The following is a 21,758-nucleotide window of genomic DNA, read 5'->3' as shown; positions in this document are numbered from 1 at the left end:
TAAATGGAGACTAGCTAAAGGTGAGCTGACGATATGTGTTGGAAGTGTTTCCAAGTTTGATGTGATCAAACATCGCACGCTCCCTCTACCATCAAGATTAGTATTAAACCTGAATAATTGTCATTTGGTGTTTGCGTTGAGCATAGACATGATTGTATTATGTCTATCACAATACGGTTATTCATTTAAGGAGAATAATGGTTACTCTATTTATTTGAATAAAACCTTCAATGGTCTTGCACCTAAAGGAATGGTTTATTGAATCTCGATCGTAGTGATACACATTTTCATGCCAAAAGATATAAGATAGTAATGATAGTACCACTTACTTGTGGCACTGCCATGTAAGTCATAATGGTATAAAATGCATGAAGAAGCTCCATGTTGATGGATCTTTGGACTCACTCGTTTTTGAAAAGTTTGAGACATGCGAACCATGTCTATTGGTGTATACGCATGAAGAAACTCCATGCAGATGGATCGTTTGGACTCACTTGATTTTGAATCACTTGAGATATGCAAATCATACCACATGGGCAAGATGACTGAAAAGCCTCGGTTTCAGTAAGATGGAACAAGATAGCAACTTGTTGGAAGTAACACATTTTGATGTGTGTAGTCCAATGAGTGCTGAGGCATGCAGTGAATATCGTTATGTTCTTACTTCACAGATGATTCGAGTAGATGTTGAATATATTTACTTGATGAAACACAAGTCTGAATTATTGAATGGTTCAAGTAATTTCAGAGTGAAGTTGAAGATCATCATGACAAGAGGATAAAATGTCTATGATAAGATCATAGAGATGAGTATCTGAGTTACGAGCTTTGGCACGCAATTAAGACATTGTGGAAATTGTTTCACAATTAATACCGCCTGGAACACCATAGTTTGATGGTGTGTCCGAACATCATAGTTGCACCCTATTGGATATGGTGCGTACCATGATGTCTCTTATCAAATTACCACTATCGTTCATGGGTTAGGCATTAGAGACAACCGCACTCACTTTAAATAGGGCACCACGTAATTCCGTTGAGATGACACCGTATGAATTATGGTTTAGAGAAACCTAAGTTGTCGTTTCTTAAAGGTTTGGGGCTGCGACGCTTATGTGAAAAAGTTTCAGGATTGATAAGCTCGAACCCAAAGCGGATAAAATACATCTTCATAGGACACCCAAAACAGTTGGGTATACCTCCTAATTCAGATCCGAAAGCAATATGGATTGTTTCTTGAATCGGGTCCTTTCTCGAGGAAAGGTTTCTCTCGAAAGAGTTGAGTGGGAGGATGGTAGAGACTTGATGAGGTTATTGAACCGTCACTTCAACTAGTGTGTAGCAGGGCATAGGAAGTTGTTCCTGTGGCACCTACACCAATTGAAGTAGAAGCTTATGATAGTGATCATGAAGTTTTGGATCAAGTCACTATCGTACCTTGTAGGGTGACAAGGATGCGTACCACTTCAGAGTGGTATGGTAATCCTGTCTTGAAGGTCATGTTGCTAGACAACAATGAACCTACGAGCTATGGAGAAGCGATGGTGGGCCCATATTCCGACAAATGTTTAGAAGACATGAAATCCGAGATAGGATCCATGTACCAGAACAAAGCATGGACTTTGGTGGACTTGCCCAATGATCGGCAAGCCATTGAGATAAATGGATCTTTTAAGAAGAAGACGGACGTGGATGGTAATGTCACCATCTATGAAGCTCGACTTGTGGCGAAGAGTTTTTCACAAGTTCAAGGAGTTGACTACGATGAGATTTTCTCATCCGTAGCGATGCTTAAGTCCGTCGGAATCATGTTAGCATAAGCTGCATTTATGAAATCTGGCAGATGGATGTCAAAACGAGTTTTCTTACCAACTTTCGTAAGGAAAGGTTGTATGTGATACAATCAGAAAGGTTTTGTCGATCCTAAGGATGCTAAAAGGTATGCTAGCTCCAGCAATCCTTCTAAGGACTGGAGTAAGCATCTCGGAGTTGGAATGTGCGCTTTGATGAGATGATCAAAGATTTTGGGTTTATACAAAGTTCATGAGAAACTTGTATTTCCAAAGAAGTGAGTGGGAGCACTATAGAATTTCTGATGAGTATATGTTGTTGACATGTTGATGATCAGAAATGATTTTCTAGAAAGCATATAGGGTTATTTGAAAGGTGTTTTTCAATAGAAAACCTGGATTAAGCTACTTGAACATTGAGCATCAAGATCTATAAGGATAGATCAAAATGCTTAATAATACTTTCAAATGAGCACATACCTTGACATGATCTTGAAGGTGTTCAAGATGGATCAGTCAAAGAAGAAGTTCTTGCCTGAGTTGTAAGGTACGAAGTTAAGACTTAAAGCTCGACCTCGGCAGAAAAGAGAGAAAGGACGAAGGTCGTCCCCTATGCTTTAGACGTAGGCTCTACAGTATGCTATGCTAAGTACCGCACCTGATGTGTGCCTTGCCACATGTCTGGCAAGAGAGTACAAAGGTGATCAAGGAGTGGATCATCAGATAGTAGTCAAAGTTATCCTTAGAGGAATAAGGATATGTTTCTCGATTATGGAGGTGATAAAGAGTTCGGCATAAAGGGTTACGTTGATGCAAGCTTTAACACCTATCCGAATGACTCTGAGTAGCAAACCGGATACGTATAGTGGAGCGTGGAAGCAGCATTTACAATATGACCTAGAAATTTGCGAAGTACATACAGATCTGAATGTTACAGATCCGTTGACTAAAACCTCTCTCACAAGCAGAACATGATCAAACCCCAGAACTCATTGAGTCTTAATCACATGATGATGTGAACTAGTTTAATGACACTAGTAAACTCTTTGGATGTTGGTCACATGGTGATGTGACCTGTCAGTGTTAATCACATGGTGATGTGAACTAGATTATTGACTCTAGTGCAAGTGGGAGACTGTTGGAAATATGCCCTAGAGGCAATAATAAAAGTGTTATTATTATATTTCTTTGTTCATGATAATAGTCTTTTATTCATGCTATAACTGTATTATCCGGAAATCGTAATACACGTGTGAATACATAGACCACAATATGTCCCTAGTGAGCCTCTAGTTGACTAGCTCGTTGTGATCAACAGATAGTCATGGTTTCCTGGCTATGGACATTGGATGTCGTTGATAACGGGATCACATCATTAGGAGAATGATGTGATGGACAAGACCCAATCCTAAGCCTAGCACAAAGATCGTGTAGTTCGTATGCTAAAGCTTTTCTAATGTCAAGTATCTTTTCCTTAGACCATGAGATTGTGCAACTCCCGGATACCGTAGGAGTGCTTTGGGTGTGCCAAACGTCACAACGTAACTGGGTGGCTATAATGGTACACTACAGGTATCTCCGAAAGTGTCTGTTGGGTTGGCACGAATCGAGACTGGGATTTGTCACTCCGTGTAAACGGAGAGGTATCTCTGGGCCCACTCGGTAGGACATCATCATAATGTGCACAATGTGATCAAGGAGTTGATCACGGGATGATGTGTTACGGAACGAGTAAAGAGACTTACCGGTAACGAGATTGAACAAGGTATCGGGATACCGACGATCGAATCTCGGGCAAGTATCGTACCGCTAGACAAAGGGAATTGTATATGGGATTGATTAAGTCCTTGACATCGTGGTTCATCCGATGAGATCATCATGGAACATGTGGGAGCCAACATGGGTATCCAGATCCCGCTGTTGGTTATTGGCCGGAGAATGTCTCGGTCATGTCTGCATGTCTCCCGAACCCGTAGGGTCTACACACTTAAGGTTCAGTGACGCTAGGGTTATAGAGATATTAGTATGCGGTAACCCGAAAGTTGTTCGGAGTCCCGGATGAGATCCCGGACGTCACGAGGAGTTCCGGAATGGTCCAGAGGTAAAGAATTATATATAGGAAGTGCTATTTCGGCCATCGGGACAAGTTTCGGGGTCATCGGTATTGTACCGGGACCACCGGAAGGGTCCCGGGGGTCCACCGGGTGGGGCCACCTGCCCCGGGGGCCACATGGGCTGTAGGGGGTGCTCCTTGGCCTACATGGGCCAAGGGCACCAGCCCCAAGAGGCCCATGCGCCAAGAGAAGAGAAAAAGGGGAGAGTCCTAAAAGGGGAAGGCACCTCCGAGGTGCCTTGGGGAGGATGGACTCCTCCCCCCTTGGCCGCACCCTTCCTTGGAGGAAGGGGCAAGGGCTGCGCCTCTCCCCTCTCCCTTGGCCCTATATATAGTGGGGAAAAGGAGGAGCAACCATACCTAAGGCCTGGCGCCTCCCTCTCCCTCCCGTGACACATCTCCCTCCTCCCGCAGCGCTTAGCGAAGCCCTGTTGGAATCCCGCTACTTCCACCACCACGCCATCGTGTTGTTGGATCTCCATCAACTTCTCCTTCCCCCTTGCTGGATCAAGAAGGAGGAGATGTCGCTGCTCCGTACGTGTGTTGGACGCGGAGGTGCCGTCCGTTCGGCACTAGGATCTCCGGTGATTTGGATCACGACGAGTACGACTCCTTCAACCCCGTTCTCTTGAACGCTTCCGCTTAGCGATCTACAAGGGTATGTAGATGCACTCTCCTTCCCCTCGTTTCTGGTTTCTCCATAGATAGATCTTGGTGACACGTAGGAAAATTTTGAATTTCTGCTACGTTCCCCAACAATTTCCAGCTACCAAAATTCCCCCTCTTGGTGTGTTCCTTGTAAATTATGAGAGAAAAGGCATTAGAATTACTCCAAAAAGCATTATTATGAATAAGAACATTATAAATAACAGTAAGAAAACATAATGCAAAATGGACGTATCAACTCCCCCAAGCTTAGACCTCGCTTGTCCTCAAGCGAAAACCAAAATCGAAAAACATGTCCACATGCTTTGAGAGAGAGGTGTCGACAAAAACAAAATACGGACATAGAAGCATCATGTTGATTATTATAACACTAACAAAATTTAACATAGGGCTTTTATCATAGAACTTGCATCATACACTTCCGATGAATAAGTAACAGTTCATCACATAATCGAAGTATAAAGCAAAAACTCTATTAGGAACCAACAAACTATGTTCTCAGTCAATTTTGCAAGTACAATTCATCATATTTTCAGGAAGGGTCACATGTCGGAGCCTTTAGGCAAGTCCACATACTCAACCATCATATAGTCTTCTATGATTGCTAACACTCACCTCATACCCATGAGCAAAATGTTTCAACCGGACACATAGAAAGATAGGGGCTTATAGTTTCACCTCCCAACATGCTCACCTCAAGGGTGATGTCAACAATAATAACTCATGCTATCTATACTCAACTGGACATATGTGCCTAGATCTTTCCTCACCACATGATTCTTGCCAAAAGAGAAAAATAAAAGGAATAGAGAGAAAAACTTTGACTCTTTGCATAAAAGTAAAAGATAGGCCCTTCGCAGAGGGGAGCAGAGGTTGCCATGCGCTTATTTGTTTGTATGCTCAATCCCTTAGTGCAAGTGAACGTCACGTTGTATTGCCCCTTAAGATGACAACCTTTATTATGCAGTCTGTCGCTTTTTTTCTTTGTCATCCAAGTTCGTACAACGCTCAATTTTCTCTTACACTAAATGATGTCACACTTTTAGAAGAAATTTTTATTGCCTTTTTGCACTGATGACAACTTACTTGAGGGATCTTGCTCAATCCCTAGGTAGGTATGGTGAACTCTTGAAAAAGATTTGGGTTTAAGGGTTTTTGGATGCACAAGTAGTATCTCTACTCAGTACAGAATTTTTGGCTAGCAGAGATAGGGGGCAAGCATCACATGTTAAAGGATCTATAACAATATGACTTCTATGTGAATATAAACAAACATAAACCATTAAGTTGTATTCCTTGTCCAACGTCAACAATTTTGGCATATAATATTTTGATGAGGGCTCACAATCACAAAAGATTTCTAGGATAGTATATTTGTATGTGAATCTTCTCTTTCCTTATTAATTCTTTCATGAGTTGCATCATTGACTAATGCTATGTTTGTCAATCTCTAATAAAATTTTCTACCTATACTTTTCCTTATGTGGTGACATCACCTACCATAGGATTAGTATATAATCTTTTCATTATTTATTTCCTTTCTTCATTTATTTCCTTTCTCTTTTTCTTTCTTTCTTATTTCTTTTCTTCATTTGGAGCATGAAAGTAAAGAAAGCAAAAGCTAAAACTACTTCATTATATAACTTCCACATGATTACAAGGATAGATAACTAAGCAAACTATCAAAATAAGAAAGGATCAAACTAAACTTTATTTCATCTGAAAGAAAAAGATTGACCTAGGATAAATAAAAGCAAAAAGATAGTGGGATGATATGATACCAGGGCAGCTCCCCAAGCTTAGCGGAAGCCAAGGGGAGTGCCCATACCCGACACTCAATCCTCCTTTTGGTGGTGAAGGAGAGATCTTGTCCTTGGAAGAGCTTGAAGAGGCCATGGTAGATGGAATCTAACAGAAAACAACAAGGAAAAAGAGAATAGAGGATTTCTTCGCGATACGGTGATCAACAGGTTCAGGAAGTAAATATAGATTTTTTATCTTGCAGGATAAGTATATGGTATAAAAACGGAGTACGGGAGGTGTCCCAGGTGGGCACAATCCACCTGGGCGCGCCAGGCTTGCCTGGCGCACCCTGGTGTCTTGTGCCCACTAGGGTACGCTTCCTGGAAGTTTCTTTATTTCCAAAATTTTAAAATATTCCAAAACTGATAAAAAAATATTTTTGTAGATTTTTTGGAGTCTGTTTACTTACCGTATCACGTACCTCCTTATTTTCATGATTCTGGAGTGTTCCAGAAGGACTCTTTTATGTGTTCTTCAGGTGTTAAAGTTTGGATAATATTACTTTCAACATTAGTAGGCGTACCTGAGATATAATGCTTTATTCATTGCCCATTGACAACCTTCGGGTTAGTGCCTTCGAAATTATTTATTTTGATGGCTCCAGACCGATAAACCTCCTCGATGACATAGGGGCCTTCCCATTTCGAGAGAAGCTTCCCTGCAAAAAATCTAAAGCGAGAGTTGTACAAAAGAACATATTCTCCAACTTCAAACTCACGCTTTTGAATTCTTTTGTCATGACATCTTTTAACTTTTTCTTTGAATAACTTTGCATTTTCATAAGCTTGGGTTCTCCATTCATCTAATGAGCTTATATCAAATAACCTCTTTTCACCAGCAAGTTTGAAATCATAATTGAGTTCTTTAACTGCCCAATAAGCTTTATATTCTAACTCAAGAGGTAAATAACAAGCTTCTCCATACCCCATTTTATAAGGAGACATACCCATAGGATTTTTATATGCTGTCCTGTAAGCCCAAAGTGCATCATCTAATTTCTTAGACCAATTCTTCCTAGACCTATTAGCAGTCTTTTGCAAAATTAATTTTATTTCTCTATTGCTGAGTTCAACTTGACCACAAGACTGAGGATGATAGGGTGATGCAATTCTATGGTTAACATCATACTTAGCAAGCATTCTACGGAAAGCACCATGAATAGTGTGAACCACCATCAGTCATTAATATATAGGGACTCCAAACCTTGGGAAAATAACTTCCTTAAGCATTTTAATAGAGGTGTTGTGATCAACACTGCTAGTTGGAATAGCTTCTACCCATTTAGTAACATAATCAACAGCAACCAAAATATGTGTATACCCATTAGAGGAAGGAAAAGGTCCCATGTAATCAAATCCCCAAACATCAAATGGTTCAACAGCAAGTGAATAATTCATAGGCATTTCTTGACGCTTACCGATATTACCCATTCTTTGGCATTCATCACAAGAATAGACAAACTTATGGGCATCCATGAAGAGAGTAGGCCAATAAAATCCAGATTGCAATACCTTGTGAGCAGTTCTATCTCCAGCATGATGCCCTCCATAAGCCTCGGAGTGACATTTCGGTAGGATTTGCCCCTATTCATGCTCAGGTACACAATGTCTAATAATACCATCTACTCCTTCTTTATAAAGATGTGGGTCATCCCAAAAGTAATGTCTTAAACCATAGAAGAATTTTTTTCTTTTCCTGGTATGTAAAGCTAGGTGATAATTTAGCAACAATGTAATTAGCATAGTCAGCATACCAAGGTTAGCAACATTTATTGCAGCTAACTGCTCATCAGGAAAACTATCATCAATAGGAAGTGGGTCATCAAGCACATTTTCAAGCCTAGACAAGTTATCAACAACGGGGTTCTCAACTCTCTTTCTATCAATGATATGTAAATCAAATTCTTGTAACAAGAGAACCCAACGAATAAGTCTAGGTTTAACATCTTTCTTTTCCATAAGATATTTAATAGCAGCATGGTCTGTGTGAACAGTTACTTTGGAATCAGCAATATAAGGTCTAAATTTATCACAAGCAAACACCACTGCTAAGAATTCTTTTTCAGTAGTAGCATAATTTCTTTGAGCACTGTATAGAGTTTTACTAGCATAATGAATACCATTTAGTTTCTTATCAACTCTTTGTCCTAGAATAGCACTGATGAAGCTATGTACCTAGGGTAGGGTCATAGACCTGACCTAGACATCCTCCCCTAGGACGTCACCCTAAAGCTAGGATCATTCAAAGGGTACCATCATCCACTCGACCAGAGACATTCCACTTGGAAGAATCAATGTCACTCGACCGTCGCAGAAGTCACTCGATGGGCAGAAGAGCTAATGCCACTCTGCATGAGCAACGGTCGGGCATTTACTTATAGGCTTAATCGTCATTTATAGCACTTTAGTGTGGGCATTACCAGTAACGTTCTCTCTTTAATATACCTTAAACCCTCTGTGACGTGGGCTGGCTGGGGTCCTGGCGCACTCTATATAAGCCAGTCGACCGCCTCCAGGCTCCGAGACGTAGGGCTGTTACTTCCTCCGAGAAGGGCCTGAACTCATAAAACTCACGTGTACAACTCCTCCATAGCTAGGATCTTGCCTCTACATTCCTACCCCCATTCTACTGTCAGACTTAGAACCACGATAGTTGGCGCCCACCGTGGGGCAGGTGTATTAGCGACTTGTTGGAGAAGTTGCGATTTTTCCAATCCCCATCAACATGGTTTCAGGCGAAGGTTTGGCCGAGGGCCGCGAGATCCGTTTCGGCGCGCTCATATTCGTCGCCGACGACTCCGCTTGGCTCCAAGAAGCACCACTCAACGTTGAGGCGCTCCCCGTCCGTGGGGCAATGCACTTTCGCGCGTGCGTCTGTGGCGTCCTCCTACAACAGCCGTCGACTCAGTATCGGTCGGCTCCTGTGCTGACCTCCCTCCCTGCAGCCCGCAGGAACAAACGTTCCGGTCAATCGAGACTTCAGCGGTGGGTGAGGCATGCGGTGGCTCGCCAGTCGGCCACCCCCAAGTCGCGGCAATCGAGCCCGACGAAACTCTCTACGGCCTGTTCGACCTGTCGACTAGCTCCATAGAGACTGCATCCGAGTGCGACAGCAGTGACCCCGCGGCGGAAGTTTTGATGGTCAATGGACCACACAGTCCTCCTGGCTTCACCCATGAAGACAGAGGTGATGGGGGCGGAGATCCGTCACATGTTCACGAAGAGTACCGCCCCGAACCCCTCTCTTCGCAGAGGAGGGAAGAATTTCACCACCGGAACATGGATGCGCTTCACACTCCTATCATTGGAGAAACCCCTGAGGCCCAGGCCTTGGAGGAGGTGCGCCTGGCCAACTTGGCTGAGCGCACTTAACTGGAGAACCTCCAGTTCGTACTCGACAAGCGTGCTCGGCAGCGTATCCCCGAGTCCAGTCGACGCCAACTTTTTCCGCCTCCTACTCAGGTATACCGAACTCCGATCCAGAATCTCGCAGCTGCGGCCCGAATAGCGGAGTCAATTCAACCTTCCCAGTCAGAAGCTGGACGAGGTTTGGTGCAGATCCAAGCTTTGCTCGAGCAGCGGGAGAGCAGAATACAACAGTATCTCAGTCGCGGAATAGGATCCATAGCAGATCCGTGGTTGCAGACACAGTCCAGTCGGCTCACAGCCCGAGATCGCCCCCGAGGCATGAGGGATGTGGGGACCGGCAAGATCAGTACAGAAACCGCAAGCAGTATGATCACCGACTCGATCACGATGATCATCATTGAGTGCCCACGCCTCCCCCAAGGAGTGGGTCATACGTGCCTCGGCAGCATGATGACATACGTCCTCACAGTGGTGGGCAAAGGATTCCAGTCGACCCCAGGGAACCGGGCTTTGATGCGAGATCTATTCTCGTTCAGGGTCTGGTCAACAGAAACAGAGCTCACAGAGAAGGCCACGACAGAGACTTTCCAACCAGCAGCAGAGTGCATGTCTCAGATCCAAAGTGCTTCAGCAAAGCCATCAGGGCTGCAGTGATTCCTCCCAACTTCAGGTTGGCGACTGGAGTCAGTAAGTTCACTAAGGAGTCCAAGCTTGACACTTGGCTTGAGGATTATCGAGTGGCTGTACAGATTGGTGGTGGCAATGATGAAGTTGCCATGAAGCATCTCCCTTTGATGTTAGAGGGCTCGACCAAAGCGTGGCTGAATCAGTTAGCGCCTGGTAGTATTTATACTTGGGAAGATCTTGCCCGAGTATCTGTCAGAACATTTGAAGGTACTTGCAAACGGCCAGCAGGGCTGACAGAATTACAGTGTTGCATTCAGAAACCGAATGAAACTCTGAGAGATTATATCCAGAGATGGATCACATTACACCATATAGTGGAGAATGTGTCGGATCACCAAGCAATTTGTGCCTTCAAAGAAGGCGTTAAGTATCGGGAATTGAATCTGAAATTCGGTCGGACAGGAGATATGACTCTGACTCGGATGATGGAGATTGCCACCAAATATGCCAATGGTGAAGAGGAAGTAACAACCCGAAAGAAGACAACCACACTGGGCCACCCTCGCTGTGTGTCAAAGGACGTGAAAAATTCGAACTTTCCACCCAGCCGGTGCTTGCTGCTCCAATCAGCAAAGAGCCTTTACTGCTTTTCATTGCAGCCACTGGACAAGTCGTCAGTACAGTACTTACAGTCGAGCGGGAAGAAGAAGGAAAAGCTTACAAAGTTTAGTGCCCAGTATACTATGTCTCTGAAGTTTTGACTCCATCAAAGCAAAGATATCCACATTATCAGAAGCTTGTTTATGGGATTTATATGACCACGAAGAAGGTTGCACATTACTTCTCTGACCACTCCATTACAGTCGTCAGCGATGTTCCATTATCAGAGATTCTGAACAACAGAGATGCAACTGGTCGAGTGGCAAAGTGGGCGATTGAACTCCTTCCCTTAGATATCAAGTTCGAGGCAAATAAAGCTATCAAGTCCCAAGCAATAGCGGATTTCCTCGCCGAGTGGATTGAACAGCAACTGCCGACTCAAGTTCACTCAAAGCACTTGACCATGTTCTTTGATGGTTCCAAGATGCTGAATGGTTCCGGTGTTGGGGTGGTACTGGTATCCCCCTGAGGAGACAAGCTCAGATATGTCCTCCAGATTCACTTTGATTCCTCCAATAACGAAGCAGAATATGAAGCACTCTTGTATGGGTTACGTATGGCCATCTCACTCGGCGTCCGTCGCCTCATGGTCTATGGCGACTCAGATTTGGTAGTCAATCAAGTAATGAAAGAGTGGGACGTCAGAAGCCCAACCATGACTGGCTACTGTAACACGGTAAGGAAGTTGGAAAAGAAGTTTGAGGGGTTAGAGCTCCATCATATACCCCGACTGAAAAATCAAGCGGCTGATGATTTGGCAAAGATAGGCTCCAAGAGAGAAGCAATTCCCAGTAATGTGTTCCTGGAGCATATTCATGCACCTTCGGTTCAAGAAGATCCCTTCACTGAAGAGCCCCCACAACCAAAGAGTGCCACCGATCCGACTGAAGTCGAGATTCCAGCTGTGGTCGACCTAATCATGGATATTTTGTTTATTACTCCCGACTGGACAGTACCATACATTGCGTATATCCTTAGGAAGGAACTCCTAGAGGATGAAGAAGAGGCTCGACAAATCGTCCATCGATCCAAAGCCTTTACTATGATAAGAGGACAGCTGTTCAGGGAAAGTGTAACCGGAGTTAGCCAGAAATGCATAACCCCGGAAGAAGGTATAGCGATCCTCAACGACATCCACTCGGGGACCTATGGCCACCATGCGTCCTCTAGGACCATCATGGCTAAAGCATACCGAGCTGGATTTTATTGGCCACGAGCAAATGAAATGGCGAAAGATATAGTCGACAGATGTTAAGGCTGCCAGTTTTACTCCAATATGTCCCACAAACCTGTGTTAGCCCTAAAGACCATTCCACTCATCTGGCCCTTTGCTGTTTGGGGATTAGATATGGTTGGACCGCTGAGGACTGGTAGGAGCGGCTTCACTCACGTGCTTGGAGCAGTCGGCAAGTTTACCAAGTGGATTGAAGCCAAGCCTATCAAGAATCTGGAAGCTAGTACTGCCGTCAACTTCATCAGAGAATTGACATTCAGATATGGAGTTCCACACAACATCATCACTGAAAATGGATCGAACTTCAATTCAGATGAGTTCAGAGCCTTCTGCGCCTCCCAAGGCACGCGAGTCGACTATGCTTCAGTCGCCCATCCCCAGTCGAATGGACAAGCAGAGAGAGCAAATGGCCTGATTCTCAAAGGATTGAAACCCCGACTGATACGAGACCTTAAGCATGCAGCGGGCGCCTGGGTTGATGAACTTCCAGCAGTTCTTTGGGAATTGAGGACAACTCCCAATCGATCGACTGGTCAAACTCCATTCTTCTTGGTCTATGGAGCTGAAGCTGTTCTACCGAGTGACTTGCTCCATAATGCACCACGAGTCGAGCTCTTCTCTGAAGATGAAGTAGAGCAAGCTCGGCAGGACGCAGTCGACCTCCTAGAGGAGGAAAGAAAGATGGCCTTGATCCAGTCGACCATTTATCAGCAAGACTTGAGTCGATTCCACGCCAGAAATGTGAAAGGTCGAGCCTTTCAAGAGGGAGACTTGGTTCTTCGAGTGGATCAGCAGAAACCACACAAGCTTGCTCCTTCTTGGGAAGGCCCCTTCATTGTCACCAGAGTGCTCCACAATGGAACATACCACCTTTATAATGTTGGGCATAAGAAGGACGAGCCACGGGCTTGGAATGCGGAGTTGCTCCGCCCCTTTTACACTTAAGTACTCAGTCGAATAAAATGTAATAAGAAATACCTTTGTAATTTGCTTATCAAAGACAAGAGCTTTACAGTCCTCTTAAACAATTGTTGTTGCTTTTATTTGCGTCTGAAATCTCCCAGTGGGTGACTTAGCTGCGAATCCGTTTCGCCTAAGTTTAAAAGAAAATCCTACCGAGTGCTGAGCAAGCCTCCCACTCGGAGGCTTAGCTGCGAATCCATTTCACCTAAGTTTAAAAAAAATCCTACCGAGTGGTGAGCAGCCCTCCCACTGGGGGCTTAGCTGTAGTCCAGTACTCGCCTAAGTTTAAAAAATGCTACCGAGTGGTGAGCAACCCTCCCACTCAGAGGCTTAGCTGGAGTCCAGTACTCGCCTAAGTTTAAAAAATCCTACCGAGTGGTGAGCAACCCTCCCACTCGGGGGCTTATATTAGCTGCAGTCCAGTACTCGCCTAAGTTTAAAAAATCCTATCGAGTGGTGAGCAACCCTCCCACTCGGGGGCTAAGCTGCAGTCCAGTACTCGCCTAAGTTTAAAAAATCCTACCGAGTGGTGAGCAACCCTCCCACTCGGAGACTTAGCTCTAGTCCAGTTGTGACGCCCAAGACCGGAGTTTCAGATGCCTTACAGGGTTCTGGGTTTCGTCGTGTGATTTGTTTGGTTCGTTGCATCATGTGCATTGCATCATGTCATCATGCCGTCATCTCATAAATCTTTTGCAACTCAACTAAATAAATTGCATGGATCTTTGGTCCATTTAAATTGAGGGAATACACATGGTGATTCTCTTTATAACATATCCTCCCAATATTAGGGAGCTAAATAAAAATATTCCATTCGTTTGGATTTACCGCAAACACACTTGCAAAATTTCCCCATGCCTTTTCTCGCTTCAAGTTTGGTCCCCAAACTTCGCTTTTTATCCTTTTCTCCATTTTCCGGAGCTCCACCAAAAATCCGAACATTTTTGGACCTTCCTAACTCTCACTTCCTACTCGAACCATTTGAATTTAAATCAAATGAGTTTGAATTTAAACTTTCAAAAATGCCCACTCCCTTTTTCTTGGAACATGCGCATTTTTGCAAGTCCGGGAAATTTATTCCCGTGCCCAAACACTTTCTCTACCTTTTTCTTTTCCTCCCTTTTCTTCCTCTTTTTCTGTTGTTATTGAATAAGAGCAAATAGAGGGAGAGAAGAGCCCAGCCTCTTAGGCCTGCCAGGCCTGCCCCTTTTGCCTTAAGGCCCAGCTGACCCCCTCCTCTCTACCGGGCCGGCCTCCAAGGCCCACTCCCCTGTCTAACCCTAGCCCGATCGAACCCTCTTCTCAATCGCTCCCTCGTTTCCCTCCAGCGCCGCCACTCACGCACGCATCGCCACCAGAAGCCATCGAACCCCATCTCCATCGATCCCCATCTCCCCGTTCTTCCCTCACCTGCAGCACCGCACACACGCACACATCCAGCGCCAGGAGAGCGCCTCGCCTCCGCCCAGACCAGCGCCACCCCTGACTCACGCTGCACCTCCTTCGTCCCATGCCCGCAGCCTTCCTCGCTCGGTCTTGAGCGCCCCGGTGCCGCACCTCGCTCGCCTCCTCCTCGCCATGGCCCCTCGCAACCGCTCCTCTGCCTCGCGTCGCCTTATTCACTCCCCTGCATCAGCCCCGGAGATCACCGCTGCCGGAAATTGCCAGGTCCGGCGACCCCTCATCCAGCGGGCCCTCTCCTTCATCACCGGCCGTCGCTGTGCGCGACGCCGCCTCCCCTGCTTCGCACCAAGGCCGACGCCGGCCACTTCGTCCTTCGCCGCCCCATGGAGGCCTAAGCCATCGACCTCGTCGGGCCTCCTCCTCTGTTCCGTGCCGCAGCCATACTCTGGTTCGAGAGGAGCTCGATCCCGAGCACCTTTCTGTCCGTCCATGCTGCCGTCATGTCCATGCTGCAGCCCCGCTTCGACTTCCCCTGCTCAGCAGCAGCTCGTCATCTCCAGCGCTGCCCCTACCCGAGTCAAGTGCCACCAAGCCCCTGATGGATGCGCCAAGTCCCCGACGAGACCCGTTTTTCGTCCAGTTCAGCTACGCGGCCATGACCTCAGATTTGGACCGCAAGCGGCAAGTTCCCCATCGGCAAGACCACACGGGACGCCTGAACGACTACGTGGATTCGCCAAGTACACCTTTGTCAAGACCGATGCCCGAACAAGCACCATTTGCGTGGATTACGTCAAGTTCAACTACATTGACTATGAACGGTGACGACCCCGAACATCTACGAACATGAACGACTATCGTTGCCGAAGAACCGCGGGTCACAAATGCCGGGAACAACTACCATCGCCGAAGACTTATGAACCAAAAACTTCAAGTTCGACTACCGTCACAAGGACGAGACCGGCAAGTCCGAAGACCCCAAGTACCATGGCAACCTCGAAGAGATTCAAGTTCGTCATGTTCGACTACCGATAAACATGTATCACTACCGTCATCGAGATCGCGAGAACCTCTACCGTTAACCCTAGATCATGAGAGAACGACTACTTCCACTACGAACGTCCCGAGAACGTCTACTTCCCCTACACCAAATCAAACTCGAACCCCTCCGATAACGCACACTTCGAAGGTATAACCCCGAGACGACCGCCCGTGAACGAATGCATGTGTGATGTATGAGATGCTCGTGCTTGCTCCGTGCTCGAATTGTCGGTGCTCGTTGCCCCTCTTTTGCCTTGTCACCATCGTCGACTCATGGGACACCCGGTATCCGGGAGTGCCCCACCATCTTTTGCACGCATCCGCACACTTCTCCTTTGCATCGGTATCTCAATCGAGTTACCGGAACTGGAATGTTGTCGTGGCACCATTTCCGTTGTCGTTGCCGTGGCACCCCTTTCATTTCCGCCATGATGACAAATGCCTCATATCTTATCATGCAAACTTTTTCATAAATATTGCATAAAACTTTATCATGTCATCCGCATCATGATAATAACATTTAAAATATTTAAATTGTTGTTGCATTAAATTACTAAGACATATGGGGATTTACCGGATTTGCTATTTGTTATATCCGGCCCCATTTAAATTGTTTAGATGACGTAGTGTTGTTATGCTTCACCTCTTGCCATGTTAACCAACATTTAAATTTGTTGAGTACCTAACCGAGAGAGAACTAAATAATTGATGTGGTGTTCTGTCAATATGCAATCCGTTGCATATTGAGCTCCACTTAATTTGTAGTTTTGGTTGCTGCACTTTGCCATGTCATGCATATTTAAACCGGACATGCATCATACTTGGTTGTGCATCATGCCATGCTTATGTGATGGTTGTTTACCATGTTGTTTTGCTTCTTTCCGGTGTTGCTTCTTCGGGTTAGTTCCGTTAACGTCGCGTTTGTGAGGATCCGTTCGACTACGTCCGTTTGTCTTCTTCATGGACTCGTTCTTCTTCCTTGCGGGATTTCAGGCAAGATGACCATACCCTCGAAATTACTTCTATCTTTGCTTGCTAGATGCTCGCTCTTTTGCTATGCCTATGATGCAATACCTACCACTTGCTTTATCACGCACTACAAAAAAAGACACATCCGTGACATTTTGGGCCGAACGAAAAAAATTTCTGTCATACATATGACACTTCTATGACGATAATTGTGACAAAACCCGGTATCATCATAGATGTGGTGGGCTCTTACTTCTATGACAAAAAATCATAACAGAAAATGGGCTTTTCGTCCTGGGCGGGCCGGAGACACAACTGCATGACATTCTTTGGGCCGTCCATGACGGAAAAAACCGTGGTAGAAGCGCGGGGGAGGAAAATTTCGGGAAGTTCCCGGTTACGGTGCGAGGTGGGGGGCCGAGCGATGCGCGTTTCTCTCGTACACGTACACGCGTGTGTGCGAGGCGTTGGCTCTAACTGAACCCGAGCGAGGCGTTGGCTCTAACTGAACCCGAGCGAGGCGTTGGGCTCTAACTGAACCCGAGCGATTGCACTGCAGGCTACGCGTTACTGAACCCGAGCGATCGATCGATGGCTGTTAACTGAACCCGATCGAGCGATTCCTTCGCTACTGCTGCTAACTAAAGCCGATCGATGGGATGAACAGTGAGCGTTGTGGGGGGGGGGTTGGATGAACAGTGAGCGGTGGCGTTGCCTCTGGATGAACAGGACCCTGTGGTGTGGTGGAGGGCTGGATGAACAGTAGATGGTGGAGGGGTGCCAGTGGAGGGGTGGATGAACAGGACCCCGTGCTGTGGAGGGCTGGATGAACAATAGACGGTGGAGGGGTGGTTGAACAGGACCCCGTGGTGTGGAGGGTTGGATGAACAGTAGACGATGGAGGGGTGCCCGTGGAGGGGTGGTTAAACAGGACCCCGTGGTGTGGAGGGCTGGATGAACAGTAGACGGTGGAGGGGTGGTTGAACAGTAGCCGGTGGAGTAGCGCGTGGTGGAGGCTGGATGAACAGGAGCCCGTGGATGAACAGTCACAGGTGGAGGCTGGAGGAGGTCGACGGTGGATGAACAGTAGCTCATGGAGGCTGGAGGGGGTCGACGGTGGAGATGAACAGTATCCCATGGAGTCCCGTTTTGCGGTACGCCACACCCCTCCCGATGAACAGGACCCCGTTCCGACCGTAGCGCTCCAACACAAGTCCGTTTCCTCCGTTTTGCGGTATGCCACACCCCTCCCGATCAACAGGACCCCCGTTTCGACCGTAGGAGGTCCGTTTCCTCCGTTTTGCGGTACACCAGACCCCTCCCGATGAACAAGATCCCGTTTCGAACTTGGCCGGTCGAACACAAGGCCGTTTCCTCCGTTCTGCGGTACGCCAGACCTCATTTCCATCGCCTGTTTCGTCCAAGCCCTCCCGATGAACACGACGCATTCCATTTCCTCCCCATGAACACGAGCATTCCGTTGCCTCCCCATGAACACGACGACGACGCTGTTTCTCCGTTCCAACCCAGCCATGTACACGAGCCCTCGCCTTAGTATGCGCGAGTAGGCGTTCGAGACCCCGCCCGTATGTACACATACATGGCCGTATTTTCTTTCTTGCACCCTGGCCGTTGTACGTACGTGTACATGCTACGTGCGCGCCTCTACTACGACACGTGCGCGCCTCTACTATGACCAGTATGTACATACACGTTCACGACCAGAATGACAACGCTATGTACGCTTCGACCAAGTGGGTCCCAATTGTCAGGCACTTCCTTGCCTGCGATGATGTAGCTGGTCGGTCCCAGTAGTCAGGGGGCGAATCGTTTTGTTTTTTTTGCCCGGACACACTTCCTTGTGTGCGAAGATGTAGCTGGTGGGTCACAGCAGTCAGGGGCCTAGTGGGTCCCAGCAGTCAGGGGGCGAATCATTTTTTTTCGGACGCACTTCCTTGCATGCAAAGATGTAGCTCATGGGTCCCAGCAGTCAGGGGGCGAATCATTTTTTTCGTGAAATACGGTGGCCCGTCTGGTGGGTCCCCGCTGTCAGGTGGAGGAATAATTATTTTGCACGTAATAAGGAGGCACTTCCTTGCGGCTGCCGTGGACCCAACTGTCAGCCTCTCCATGTACAGTACTCTTCCGATGGAAGCCGGTCGTTGACCACGTTGACTATGCCGCGTCGAGAGCACCAGGGCGGTTGTCTGGACGATGGCGAGGCCTAGGAAGGGGACGACGCGGAGCTGGGGAAGACGCAGTAGTGGAAGCCCGCACGGAGAGGAGTACGAGGGTTCACTGGTTCGGCTGCGGTGTGAGGCTGCCGTCGCCACAGAATAATAGGGGGTGTGGGTGAGTAGAGGGATGGCCTGGCCAGCGGTGGGAGTAGTACGGGGCGGTGATGCCTCCGCGGCATCACAGCCGGCCACGGGAGGCAGGAGCACGCGACACAACCGGCGCTGCTTTGGGCGGCTGGAGCAAGAATACCAGAGGTTGAAGAAGCACTACGGCTGTTGGATGGACATCGTACGATCACTGCAACTAGAATCGTTTATATTGACTAAGTTGACAAAGCCCTTGGTACGCATTAACTTAGTAGGCCCACAGCTTGGATTTGGCAGAGAACATATAGCCCATTTGCGATTTGTAAGAATGTACATCCCATTTTTTAATTCTAATGGAATTTACTACAGCCCATTTACAGCTTGTTAAAAGTACAACCCAACTTCTAGCTAGGACAACGATTAATAATTTCAAACAACCACTCAAAACAGAATTCAAAAAAATTCCCACATTTTGATGGGATCCGAAATATTTGTATCTGAAATTTCTAGCCAGGTTAAATATAATTTCAAAATAAAGTTGTATTACGTTAAAATCCAACGAAATATTGCACGCGCAACAAGTAATGAAATTAAAAAATTTAAATTCCAAAAATAATATATTTTTGAAACTAATTACGTGTTTGGTGCATAGTAACTGTCTAGTTATTATAATTACATCCCATTTATTATTTCTTAAAGTCCATTTTCTTGTTAAGCCTAATGCATACCTCCTAGGAAAGTTTGCAGCCCAGCGGGGTGGAGAATAACAAGTTGACCCGGATATTGTACAACTGTCGGCCCAGTTGCATTGCTGATGTTGAAAAAACGCTATTTTTTATACACACATTAATTTTTTTTGTATAGATAAGGAACATTTTTTATACACACATTTAACAATTTTTGAATACATGATTAACACTTTTTAAAACATATTTTTTTAGTCAACAGTGGGCCCACAGCGAGCGGAGGAGGTCAGAATACACATATTTTTTAAATACATGATTAACACTTTTGCAAAAACAATTAGCCCACAGCGAGCCAATTAGCTCCAGTCGGCCCACAGTGGGCCGACAGGGGCCAGTCGGCCAGCTGTAGGCCGACTAGAATCCAATCGGCCTGCTGTGGGCCGACTAGGCCCAGTCAGCCTGCAGCGGGCAGACGGTGTATTATTTTTGAAAAAAAATTACCCAGCGTAATATTTTTGAAAATTAATAAAAAATGTATTATTTAAGAAAAAATAGCAAAAAAGGCCTGTGTAGTACAGTACAACCTAACATGGTTACTCAGCCCACATTCAGCGATGCCGGAAAGGCCCAAACAAAGTTTCTGTACAACTTTTTGAAGTCACTGAGCTTAATTAATAACTTAAGAAAAAAGTTAGATTAGAGTGGAACCTAATTAAAAGCTGTCACGAGCAAATAAATAATTCAACGAGTCCCACTTGTGCGTGTGCGTGTGTGTGTGTGTGTGAGAGAGAGAGATATAAAGAGAGAGACCCATCAGCCGATGCTCGTAAATACATCTTTCAGCCATATGCATTGCTGATGCTCAGTAAAAACTTATATAGTTGACACAATCATATAGAACATCATAGCACACTGAACTTGCATACAAAAATTTCACGCAGGCGGCACAATCAGGATGGAAGCAGTGGATCGCTACGGGAAGGGCTATGTTAAAACCAATGAAGTCGTACATAACGGTTCATCGTCTTTATCAATGACAGGGAAATATCTTGAATGTTGTGCAAAGAAAACAGACAGACAACACAATAAGTTCTCCTAGCACATTAAGTTGACGTACAGCCCTTTCTAAAAAAAGTTCAGGTACAAAATTAGAACATGTCACAATCAAATGTACTGGCATATCAGTGCTTCACACCCATAGCTCGAATTTAACTAGTATCTGACAAGATTCAGTTATTACCTCAAATTAGAGCACATCCAGGCAGCCAGCCCTGCCTCTTCTCCCAAAGAAGCAGTGGCCTCCACCGCATGATGGAGTAGGCCCTGTGCCATCCATCGTTCCGAGCAACACGGGGAAAGTCTGACATTGACTCCTGTAATGGACGTCGTCGATGGACCCTGGCACCAGCAACGGCGGCAGGACTTCGATTGATGGACTGACCACTTCTTCGACATGCACGCACACTCGATATAGGTACATCCCTAACGTGGTCCGCGGCGGCCTTGGTGGCGACAAATAGTACAACCCCGGTTCCTGCACCGGTATCTCAACACCAATCACCTTCGGTATGATGGACGGCTTCTTCATCTATGCCATAAACGTCAGAGCCCAGCTGTCTGGAGGAACAAACATACTTACGAGCTCACCTCCAAGGTCGTTGATAAGCTCGTTCATGGACTCGCTGTTCCAAGCACGTCGTGGCATGCCGTGGAAGGTAAGATTTGTTAAAAACTCATCCTCTGAGGGCACCGAGCCCCATCCTGGGTGCCACCGATCAAAGCTCACCAGCGCGCCATCGTAGAAAAAATGCCGGGAAGATTCGAACACACGACTGCAGTCGAAAGTTGTCCAGAACCTGACGAAGAAATCAGCCGGTGGTGGACAGACTTCGACGAGCAAGTAACTTATTTGGATGCCGTGCGCAATGCCAAGAGCTTTGACAAGGTCATCTGGCGAGATGGGAGGCCGGTCGCCGTTGATGGTTACCATCAGCACTTTGCCGGCAAACTGGTCGTCAAGCGCCGCCATGCCACTGTTGAGCGACAGCACGCAGCGACCGAAGGCAGGACGAACCTCAGGATCTCCAGCTCAGAGATCCGTGTTGACCGG

Source organism: Triticum dicoccoides, chromosome 5A, assembly GCF_002162155.2.
Source record: "Triticum dicoccoides isolate Atlit2015 ecotype Zavitan chromosome 5A, WEW_v2.0, whole genome shotgun sequence".
NCBI classification, from domain to species: Eukaryota; Viridiplantae; Streptophyta; class Magnoliopsida; order Poales; family Poaceae; genus Triticum; species Triticum dicoccoides.
This window is presented reverse-complemented; position numbering follows the sequence as displayed.